The sequence below is a fragment of the Solanum stenotomum genome, chromosome 8 (genome assembly GCF_019186545.1).
Source record: "Solanum stenotomum isolate F172 chromosome 8, ASM1918654v1, whole genome shotgun sequence".
Lineage (NCBI taxonomy): Eukaryota > Viridiplantae > Streptophyta > Magnoliopsida > Solanales > Solanaceae > Solanum > Solanum stenotomum.
Genome location: NC_064289.1, coordinates 52668230 through 52680544, shown reverse-complemented (window position 1 = coordinate 52680544; position 12315 = coordinate 52668230). Strand labels below are relative to the sequence as shown.

The window sequence follows — 12315 nt, the reverse complement described above, 5'->3', positions numbered from 1 at the left end:
ACTTTTTAAAAAAAACTTTATTAAACTTAACTTACAAACTTATATACGTAAAAATTTAAAAAAATATCTTTAAAATAAACTTAAGTAAAATTATTATAAATTTTAAAACTCAAATACTATAAACTAATATAACTTAGAAAAATAAAAAAAACATTCGTATTTTCGTAATTCAAAATAACTCAAAAAAAATAATTATTTTTTGAAATAGCTATATGTGCCGTCCCGTTTATCCCCTCCCGTTCCGTTCCGGTCCATTCCGGTCCGTCCTGGTTCTATCCAGGTATATAGTGGGACGGGACAGAACTGACCTCCATCCCGGTAGTTCCGGTCCGGTTCATCCTGGTACCGGTCAACAACCCGGTCAAACCGTCCCATTCCGGTCCGGTACCGGTTCGTTCCGGTCCGGTGCCCAGCCTTACTCCAGGAAATGCCTCTGAGATTAAGGAAAATCTGCCACAGTTGGTCAGTGAAATTGCAGTGTAGAAAGAGGTGTTTTACTGTCTCTGTATCCTTATCACATAAGGCGCATCTGTTGCATAGAGATATACCTCTCTTAGCCACATTGTCCAATGTCAGAACTGCTTCATTGGCTAGCAGCCAGGTGAAGCATGCCACTTTTTGTGGTACTTTGACTCTCCAGATTTGCTTCCAAGGCCATTTGAAGTCTTGATTCTCCCTAAGACTTCTTTGTTTATATCCTTCCTTCACCCTGTATCTTTCTTTGTTGTGCCCATGCCACCATAAATAGTCTTCACCTGTTTGGATTCCTTAGAAACTCTCCAGAAGTGTGAAGAGTTCAATCATTCTGGGAATTTCCCAGTCCTTCAAGTTTCTTCTAAAGATCATATTCCATCCTTGTGGTGACCACATTTCAGCAACAGTCTTCTCTTGGTATTGAGCCAAAACAAAGATATCAGGAAAGAGATCTTTAAGGCTCACAGTACCCATCCATTTATCAATCCAAAAACTTGTTTTTCTGCCATTTCGAACTTTGACAGTTAATTGATTACTGAAAAACTGCCAGAATATTCTAATGGATTTCCAGAGGCTAATACCATAAGGGGTGTTGACCTCTTTAGTTACCCATGTGTTTAGTTGCTCATACTTGCTCTTGATTACCCTGTACCAGAGGGCTTGGTCCTCCTGATGGTACCTCCATAGCCACTTGACCTTGAGTGCTTTGCTTTGGTAGTTAAGGTTCTTGATACCTAGTCCACCTTGTTCTTTACTTCTGATAATGTTCTTCCATTTGACCAAATGAAAACCTTTCCTTTCCTTATTGCCTTGCCACAAGAAGTTTCTTCTGATTTTATCCAACTTTTGAACTACTGACTGGGGTATATGGAAGATAGATAACATATATGTAGGGAGGGCATCTAAAACTGAGTTAATCAAAGTTAGTCTACCTCCCAAAGATAGATATTGTGATCTCCATCTGGTTAATTTCTTTTCACATTTCTCCAGAACTGGATTCCAAATATCTATGGACCTATACTCATCCCCCAGAGGCATGCCCAAGTATATTGATGGCAAAGTGCCTATCGCACCTCCCAGGAACTGAGAAAGGTGATCCATTTCGGGAACCACATTAATTGGATACAAGTGGCTTTTGTTCCAATTTATATGGAGCCCAGAAATGGCTTCAAAGTACACCAATATAAGTCTTATGATCAAGAGTTGCTCCTCCTCAGCCCCACAAAAAATGTGTATCATCAGCATAGTGCAGATGTGTGATCTCTACACTGTTTCCAGCAACCTTGCTAACTTCAAATCCCTGAATTCTTCTTGTTATCTTAGCTATATTATGCATGTTGTCGAGTCCCTCCATGGCTATGATGAACAGGAAAGGGGATAGGGGATCCCCTTGCCTGATCCCTCTATGTGCATTGAAGAATCCTTCAGGTGACCCATTAATGAGTATTGAAAACTTCACAGTTGAGATACAGAACTTGATCCAGCTGGTCCACCACCCACCAAAACCCATTTGACTCAGCATACTTTAAAATGAATTCCCAGTTCACATGGTCATATGCTTTCTCAATATCAAGTTTGCATAATATACCGGGTTTTTTCTGGGTCACTCTGGAATCAATTGCTTCATTAGCTATGAGCACTACATCTATTATCTGCCTGCCTTTGATAAAAGCCACTTGTTGCTTGTCTACCAATTTATTTATCCACAACTCTCTTGAGTCTTTCTGTCAGTACCTTGGAAATCAGCTTGTAAAGCTTCCAATTAAGCTGATGGGTCTGAATTTTTGAGTTCCTTTGCTCCTTTCTTCTTAGGAATCAGTGCTATGTAAGTTGCATTATAGCTTTTTTCAAACATCGCAGTTGAGTGAAAATTATGGAATGCCCCCATAATGTCTTGTTTAATGATGCCCCAACATTTTAGATAAAACCCCATTGTGTAACCATCAGGGCCAGGGGCTTTGTCTATAGCGCATATTTTTAGACACTCAAAAACTTCTTGCTCCTCAAACGCAGCCTGCAATACTTCATTCTCATCCGCTGTAATGGTAGGATGATTGCTAATATTTTCAGAAGGCCTCCACTCTTCAGGTTCTGTATATAACTTCTTGTAGAAGGAAATGATTTCTTCCTTGATTCTATTTGGCTCAGATATGGTCTCTCCCTGCACTTCCAGCTGATCAATGTGGTTATATCTCTTGTGGGCATTAGCAGTTTGATGAAAAAACTTTGTATTCCTATCCCTTTCCTTGAGCCATAAAGCTCTTGATCTCTGTCTCCAGGCCACTTCCTCATTCTTTAAGCACCCCTCATACTCCATGAAAAGTGTTGCTTTTTTGGCTATTTCCTCCTCTGTTAAAGCAGGCTCTACTGTTTAGATGTGAATCCAGCTCAGCCATCTGTATGAGAAGGTTGTTCTTTTGCAAATTCAGATTTCCTTGTTCATTTCTGCTCCATTCTTTCAATTTCCCTTTGAGAGCTTTGACTTTACATGCTAAGATGTAATCAGGCTTCCCATAGAATTCGAAAGCATTCCACCAGTCTTTGATTCTTTCAACAAAACCTTCTTGGTTTAGCCACCAATTTTCAAACTTCAAAATAGGATTTGGATTGCTCCCAGTGTCCACAGAAAAGAGCTATAGGAACATGATCTGAAATCACTCTTTGCAGAGTAGTCTGCTTTAGGCTATTGAAAAGATTATTCCATTCTATGGAGACCAGAATCCTGTCAATTCTACATGCAGTGGTATGGTTATCACCTTTGTACCAAGTATATCTTCCACCACCTAGTTGTGGATCAACGAGGTCCATGTCCTCAATGCAATCTGAGAACTCTCTCATTGCTGAATTTCTCTTGCTACAATCCCTTTTTTCAGAGGGAAATCTACAAACATTGAAGTCACCACAGATGGCCCATGGTCCATCCATCAATCCTCTTACATCAGCCAATTCCTCCCATACTAGCCTCCTCTCCACTTGACTGTTGGGAGCATACACACTAGTAATATGACATTCGAAATTGCTTAACTGAGCCCTGAACTTGCAAGACAGAGTATAGGCTCCAACTTGTAAAGTTTCCCCTTCCCAAATTCTAGAGTCCCATAGTATTAGGATTCCACCTCTGGTTCCACTGGCCTCCAAACATGCATATTTAATCCATCTCTCTGCCCAAATTTGTTTGATTAATTCTTGTACATTGCCTTCTAGTTTTGTCTCCTGGAGGCAGACTATGTCTGCTTTCCAATCCTGAATCATATTTTGTACCACCATTCTCTTCCCCTGATCCTTCAACCCCCTAACATTCCATGAGATTAATTTGATCTTCATGGAGTATTCTGTGAGCTCCCCTTCCCCTTCCCTCTGTCTCCATTGCTTTTGAATTTAACATCAAAGGATATCAGATTCTTTAAGTCTTGTGCTCCTTTATGTTTTGTTCTCTTAACTTCTATTGACCTCTCCATTTTTCTTACTTGCTTGCTTGCATCCACCTGCTTAAGGAGTTCAAGTGCTTCCTCTTCCATCCCCTGGAAATCCACTCCAAACATCTTATGGAGTTTCAGTAAGTTTTGATGAATCCAGGCTGTGGCCTTCCTCTCCGTTTCAGTAAGAGCTCCTTGTTGTTGTGTACAAAGGGGTTCGATCTCCTATACATCCCATAATTCCCCAGAATTTTCCATCCCCATTATTTCCTGACTTCAAATATCCTAGCTATAGCTATAAAACCCAACTATAACAATGATTGTACTTCTTTTAAAATATAGTTGTGTATAGTAAATACATATCACATGTTTGCCTTACTATATCATTTTTTCTATTTAAAATTGGAGGTGGGTCATTTGGTTATGAGCTTGCCGCATGTCCCTCTGTCAAAATTAAGGGAAAAATTGTGTCGAAGTATAATCGGAGGGGTATATTTGGATCGAAAGTATAACGAGAATGGTATATTTAGATCAAAAGTATAACAAGGGATGTATTTGACCCTTTTCTGTTTCTAAAATAACCATCTTGTGAATATGATGGACCTTAGATGCTTAGCATTCACTATAATATAAAATTCATGGTGTCACAACCACCCTACAAAACTTGCATATTGCTTTGGCAGGTAGATACCTATCTCATAACCCTCACGTAGAACTACTCCAGTTAAGTGGTTCTGTTTTAATTTATAGGTATAGCATCTTCATCAATCATACATTTCTCTCAAAAAATTGAGATATTAGATATATGAATTCTGCATTTGAGCAAAGTCCGTTTAATCTCACATCAATTTCATATTTCTTATGCAGGCTAAACTTAAAGTATGTATGTTTTGTGTTACTACTAACAATCTAAATAATTGCTACCATCTATAGTGTTTTTTCACACACAAACTTTTGATTGATTCCTCTGCTAGTTTTGTTAATTGCATCATGTTCAAATAGCATACACCATGGAACCCTATATTTTTATACTACTGATTTGCTCATCCAATGGGTAAACAAAGTAAGGCTCAAGATAGATATTGAATGTAAATCCCCCTCTTTAAAAAAATTCTCTACTATCTCTTCCCTTATTCACACACGTGATTGTTCCTTTGTACTTATCCTTTATGAAATTTATATATTTGATCTGAATTCTTTCTTCGAATTGACTATTGTTACATTGGCTGTTAACCTTCCAAAATTCTCCTCCTTTGTTTGAGATTGAAACGGGCGATGCGAAACTCAAATAAGATATGATTCCTTCATAGGGGAAGTTGAAAAATCAGTAATGTTATCCAATTCAATATAATGTCCTAAGGGTTAAATGCTATAAGACATTCATGTTACACAGTTAGTTTGGTCATGATATGTCCCTTGTTGATGTGAAAACACAAAAACACTGTCACTGACTAGTTATGTCCATTTAACTTTTCATTTTTGTTCTCGACTGGTTCTGGCATAAAATTTCTTCAGGCATCCGGCTTTGTAGTTTCTATTTTCTTCTTCTCCCTTTGACTTTACTGGTTCATTTTTTTCAATGTTTTCTCTCTTTAAGCAGATTGTCATGCATTATAATGCAACTGTTGTCTGTTAATAGTTGTCAAACTATGTAATATGTATATTCTTAGGCCTAAAGCTTTATAATCTCTTTGGGAAGCATAACTAGGTATGTTGGTAAGGTTGGAAATTCTCGGAACATATGCCCCCACATTGGTTGTTAATTTTGTTTTAGAACCCAGTTGGGCAACATTTCATGAACTTGCAATTTTAATATAATGAACAGGCGTGTGATCTTGTTTCTATGACCCCTTCATGGAATCATGGAAATTGGAATGCTAAAAGCCCCAAGATTGCTCTTTCTAAACTCATATATTGCAGAAATTGATTTTCATATTTTGAAATTAAAAATCTTGACAATTTCTTCACTCGTATTTGTAAATTTTACGGTTTGAGCTGTGGGGCGGTCCTCACTTTAATTTTTTTGCATGCAGCTGTGAGACGTGGTGGATCATGGATTTAGCCTCAGGCTTGATCACAGAGGTTGTTAGAGGTATAGAAAGTATTGCCAAACATGTTCTTAAGTTGTCTTTATTCTATCAGTTAGCCTTGTCAATTGTTGACTCACCCATACTCTAAAAGGATTTTCAAATATTTTGGAGATCTCTGAGCCATTGATCCTGGAGAAGTCGATGCTTTTGAATGAAATACCTAATGATTGGTTGCAGCAGCGAGTGGATGCACATTGCTCGACAAAGAGAATTCCATATGTTGAGCTCATATCTTCTGTGGAAACTTTTCAGGATCAGATACTCATTTGTGATACACGTAAAAATGTCTTCAATGATTGGATCCGTTGTAACATTTGCTTTGCCTGATCCAATTTTTGATTGTGTTTATCTGTAGTTGGTCAGACGTTATTAAAACTCAATAGAAACTCGGGTTCTATATCAAGCTTCCAGTTTTCTAATTTGGGGATCCTTGGGTTTCCTGACTGGTCCTCATCTCCTCTGGAACGAGTATGTGCTGCGTAAGTGTAGCAGATTAAAAAGGCCCAGTTAAGCCATTGTTCTTTTCTGCTTTCTCTGGGCGATTATATTAATTTTACTGTGATGTTTGATGCTGGTGTTACAGTGATGCAGCATTGGCAGCGAATTCTATTGATCACATAGAATCTTTCAACTTATTGCCAGGTAGTGGTTTAAATAATTTGTGAAAAAGCTCTTACCAGGAAAAAAGTTTACAACAAGTTTGTCACGCCCCAAACTCATGGGGCGCAACTGGTTCCTAGTGCCAAAACTCAGGCTCGAGCCGATCCTGCTGAACCATTTGCTACTAGCACATGGCAGCCACACGCAATCAAGAAAACAAACAAGTATATCTCGGCTTAAAATTAAGCCCTCGGAGGGCAAAGCCCCTGTCAACAGATCTACAAAAGAAACCGTTACTCCCAAGAGTTCATCCGTTGAGGCCACCATGATCTCTATACCGAAACTAAAAGCAAGTATATATCAAAACAATACATCTAACAATTAACAAGCTTCAACAGACCAACAAACTAGGCCAGCATGGCCATAACGTAGCTATACACCTACACACTAGTCTGCAAGCCTCTAAGAGTAGTAAAGATTGGCGAGACAGGGCTCAGCCTACCCATAAAAATATATACAACAAAAGCTAACAAACCTCTCAACTCTGGTAGCTTCAGAGGAAATGGGCTAGCCAATCGGATAGAAGTCAATCCTGCTGTTGAGGAGGTCTACTGGATCGTCTGTCGAGACCTGCAGGCATGAATGCAGTACCCCCATACAACGGGGCATCAATATGAAATAATATATCGAGTATAAAAGGCAATAGACTATGAGCAGGTACCCTAATATACTGGGAGTAATCCAATAAATAAATCAAGGATAAAATAAGTGTACTAACCTGCTCTTAAATCTAAACATATCAAAAAAATTAAAACAACAGCCTAACCAAGCCCCCATAAGCTTGGCATGTACAAACAACACGCAAGACCACCTACCCAAGCCCCCATAAGGTATCAAGCAGTCTATATACCCCTATCGGTAGTCTCCTAGCCCCGTAGGCAGTCACATAGTCCTCTTAGGCAATAATATAGCCCCGTAGGCAGCACATAGCTCTCTCAGGCATCAATATAGCTTATAGATAACTCATAGCCCTCTTAGATAACAACATGGCCTTGTAGGTAGCACATAGCCTTCTTAGGCGTCAATATAGCCCCGTAGGCTACTCATAGCCCTTTTAGGCATCAATATAGCCTCATAGGCAACTCATAACCTTTCTAGGCATCAGTATAGTCCCGTAGGCAGAACATAGCCCTTCTAGGCATAGATCACATTCCTGCAGCTAACCACAATATCCCCAAGGGCAACAATAACAATCCAATAGGCTAAAAGCGAGCAATTTAGCTATAAACAACCTATATGAATAGCCTCTAAGTCGTGTCCAACATAGGGACGCTACTAACTGTATAAGAATCCCGACAAGAGAGGATTATATCCACTCGAGCAGCCAACAATCAACAATAATGGCTACCAAGGATAACAACCCAATTACATTGCTCCTAAGCTTTAAGGAAACATACCGTAAGAAGGGAATAGCCTTAACATACCTTTTCGCTGAATTCATGTGGCCTAATGACTTTTACTCATAACTCCCTCGATACTACAACAAGGCAGGACCATAATCAATACACAAGAATAGAAGATACCACGATAATCCGAAAAAAGATATGTATTTCCATCGCAAATTGCTATTTGCGGCTTATCAAAGCTAGAGTCGATGAAAGAAGGGTCTTACCTTGATCTTAAGTTCGTAATACACCTCAAAACCTTAAAATATGTCCAAACCCTTGTTGTCTCAACACCAAAGTATGATATGCTATGAAATCGATAAAATAAATTATACCATGTTGACGAGCTCAACACGTAGAACAACTTCGTCAAGGACTTAAGTCGAGAAAATCTATAATTTGGTTGATCCTAAAATTGGGTTTTCTAAGTTTTCTGGTTCTTAACTGAAAAAAATGAAGAAAAGTCGAAGAAGAAGATATATAAAAAGTTCCACCGATCTAGGGCCCACTTCACGTGCCTGCTTGCGCAGTCTCGCAAAAATGCGAATATCTCTCTATTCTGAAGTCGTATGAACGAACGATTTGATGCATTGGAAACTAGACTCGTAGACCTTCGATTTGACAAGTCGTGGGCCCCATAACTCTTTATAGATTGGGAGAAAACCTCCGAGACATTTGACCCAAATTTCAAAAAAATCTCTAAAAATGAACTTACGATAACTTTTGCCAACTTTTATTTTGCCACTTACCTAACTTCAAAACTTGAGATACAACCCTTAAACACTTAAAATATGACATGCCACATCATTCTTAATTTATTACCCACCCTCTTTGTCTTTCAACGAAGGTATGAGTTAATTTAGACGTTTCGAAAAGTCGGGGTGTTACATTCTTCCCCCCTTAGAAACATTCATCCTCGAATGAAAAATGTGAGTCACGCGGTTAAGTCCTTAGGAGTTGCCAAAATTTAGGCCGAGTAACCTTTGTAAATGTGACTATCAAAGGGCTACCGATAGGGTATGTAGATTGATTTGACACCTTCTGGGCTTATGGGGGCCTAGGTAGGTGGTATGTTGTTTGTACATGCCGAGCTTATGGGGGTTTGGTTAGGTTGTTGTTGGGAGTCAGATTGTTAGAAGCAGACGATAGTGGGGACACAATTCAGGACACAGTCGTATCATCTCTAGTTGTAGAGATAAAAGCACGACAACAAGAGGATCCTAGTTTAGAGCAGCTCAGAGCCAAGACTCGGGATCGGATCAGCAGTCTTTAGCATTTGATATAGAAGGAGATCGAGTCCTCAGATAGAGAGGTCGATTGTGTGTTTCGAATGTTGCAGGGCTTCGACATCAGATTATGAAAGAGGCACATCATTCCTGTTATTCTATTCACCCTGGTTTGATGAAGATGTACCATGATATTAAGGAGATCTATTTGTGGAACGGGATGAAGAAGGACGTTGCTGAGTTTGTGGCACAGTGACCTAACTGCCAACAGGTGAAGGTTGAGCACTAAAAACCCGTTGGGTTAGTCCATGAGATAGTCATTCCTTTGTGGAAGTGGGAAGCAATTAATATGGATTTTATTACAGGGTTACCTTGATCGCGTCGTAAATTTAACTCTATTTGGGTAATTGTTGATAGACTAACAATCAACCCACTTCTTACCAGTCAGGGCTACTTTACAGCCGAAGACTATGCAAGGCTCTATATTAGAGAGATTGTTAGGCTACACAGTGTCCCAGTATCTATTATCTCTGATAGAGGAGCACAATTTACCGCTAACTTCTGGAAGTCCTTCTAGAAGGGACTGGGGACACAGGTTAATTGTAGTACAGCCTTTCACCCTCAGACAGATAGCCAGGCTAAGCGCACAATTTTGACATTCGATGATATGTTACGGGCGTGCGCGCTAGACTTTAAGGAAAAGTGGGATGACCACTTCCTCTTATTGAGTTCGCATACAATAATAGTTATCATTCCAGCATCGGGATGGCACCTTATGAGGCTTTGTATGGGCGAAAATGTAGATCCCCCATTAGATGGTTCGAGGTAGGTGAGTCAGGGTTGATTGGACCCGACTTAGTACAACATACAGTGGAGCAGGTTAAGCTCATTCGGGAGAGGTTGCTAACAGCTCAAAGCCGACAGAAGTCATACTCAGATGTGCGACGAATGGACTTAGAGTTTTGTGTCGATGACTGGGTATTCTTAAAAGTCTCGCCTATGAAGGGTGTTATGAGATTTGGCAAGACAGGTAAGCTTAGTCAAAGATTCATTGGGCCATACCGGATCCTTCGGAGGGTAAGACGAGTGGCTTATGAGTTAGAATTGCCTTCGGGGCTAGAATCTGTTCATCCAGTTTTCCATGTATCGATGCTACGGAAGTGTGTAGGAGACCTTTCTCGAGTTGTCCCAGTTGAGGATGTTCAGATCACAGAGGAGTTATCCTACGAGGAAACTCCAGTTTCCATATTAGATTGACAAGTTCGTAAATTGAGGACCAAAGAGGTGGCTTCAGTTAAAGTATTGTGGATAAATAAGAATAGAGAAGAGGTGACCTTGGGAAGTTGAGGATGGCATGAGGTGTAAATATCCTCACTTGTTTCATACCCCAGGGTGATGGCATATTAGTTTATATTAGTGCAGTAAGGTAAGATACCTATCTAATTTTTTTATACAGTTGCTTATTATTATAGTTGTCGTATTTTTGCTCGCACTATTATTGTGGAGCTATAGTGCTTAGCTATTTATGTCGTCCTGTGAGACACCTAGATTAGGATTTCTGTGTTTCAGGTTCCTGGATAGTAACATTTACAAAGGATACTCTACCTAAATTTTGGCAACTCCTAAGGACTTAACCACGTGACTCATATTTTTCATTCGAGGATGAATGTTTCTAAGGGGGGAAGGATGTAACACCCCGACTTTTCGAAACGTTTAAATTAACTCTTACCTTCGTGGAAAGACAAAAAGGGTGAGTAATAAATTAAGAATGATGTGGTATGTCATATTTAAAGTGTTCAAGGGTTGTCTCTCAAGTTTTGAAGTTAGGTAAGTGACAAAATAAAGGTTGGCGAAAGTTATCGTAAGTTCCTTTTTAAATATTTCTCTGAAATTTGGGTCAAATGTTTTGGAGGTTTTCTCCCAATCTATAAAGAGTTGGGGCCCACGACCTATCAAATCGAAGGTCTACGAGTCTAGTTTCCAACGCATCAAACCATTCGTTCATACGACGTCAGAATAGAGAGATATTCGTGTTTTCTCGAAACTGCACAAGCAGTCACGTGAGGTGGGGCCCTAGGTCGGTGGAACTTTTTATATATCTTCTTCGACTTTTTCTTCATTTTTTTTAGTTAAAAACTTAGAAAACTCATTTCTAAGATCAACCAAATTATAGATTTTCTTGACGAAAGTTGTTCTACGCGTTGAGCTCGTCATCATGGTATAATTTATTTTATCAATTTCGTAGCATATCATACTTTGGTGTTGGGACAACAAGGGTTTGGACATGTTTTGAGGTGTATTATGAACTTAAGATCAAGGTAAGATCCTTCTTTCATCGACTCTAGCTTTTTAATAAGCCGCAAATAGCAATTTGCGATGGAAATACATATCTTTTATCATATTATCGTGGTATCTTCTATTCTTGTGTGTTGATTATGGTCCTGCCTTGTTGTAGTACCCAGGGGGGTTGTGAGTAAAAGTCGTTAGGCCACGTGAATTCAGCGAAAAAGGTATGTTAAGGCTATTCCTTTCTTACGGCATGTTTACTTAAAGCTTAGGAGCAATGTAATTAGGTTGTTATACTTGTAGCCATTATTGTTGACTGTAGGGTGCTCGAGTAACAATAATCCTCCCTTGTCGGGATTCTTATTCAGTTAATAGCGTTCCTATGTTGGACACGACTTAGAGGCTATTCGTGTAGGTTGCTAAATTGCTCGCATTTAGCCTATTGGATTGTTATTGTTGCCCTTGGGGCTATTGTGGTTAGCTGCTGGAATATGATCTATGCCTAGAAGGGCTATGTTTTGCCTACGGGGCTATATCGATGCCTAGAAGGGCTATGAGTTGCCTACGGGGCTATATTGATGCCTATAAGAGTTATGAGTTGCCTACGATGTTATATTGATGCCTAGAAGGGCTATGAGTTTCCTACGGAGCTATATTGACGCCTAAGAAGGCTATGTGCTGCCTACAGGGCCATGTTGTTGCCTAAGAGGGCTATGAGTTATCTATAAGCTATATTGATGCCTAAGTGAGCTATGTGCTGCCTAGGGGACTACTAATA

The 12315-nt window shown here is 39.5% G+C and overlaps 2 protein-coding genes and 1 pseudogene across 4 annotated transcripts in view; 2 read left to right on the top strand and 1 right to left on the bottom strand.

The window, feature by feature from the left end:
• The window catches only part of LOC125875232 (probable serine/threonine-protein kinase PBL9), a 1122098-nt gene that overhangs the window by 143671 nt on the left and 966112 nt on the right, over nt 1–12315 (bottom strand). The gene's annotated exons all lie outside the window — the stretch shown is intronic.
• The window catches only part of LOC125875249 (outer envelope pore protein 16, chloroplastic), a 239923-nt gene that overhangs the window by 203805 nt on the left and 23803 nt on the right, over nt 1–12315 (top strand). The window lies entirely within an intron of this gene.
• LOC125875266 (uncharacterized) overlaps nt 1–12315 on the top strand; it is a 29068-nt pseudogene that overhangs the window by 14432 nt on the left and 2321 nt on the right.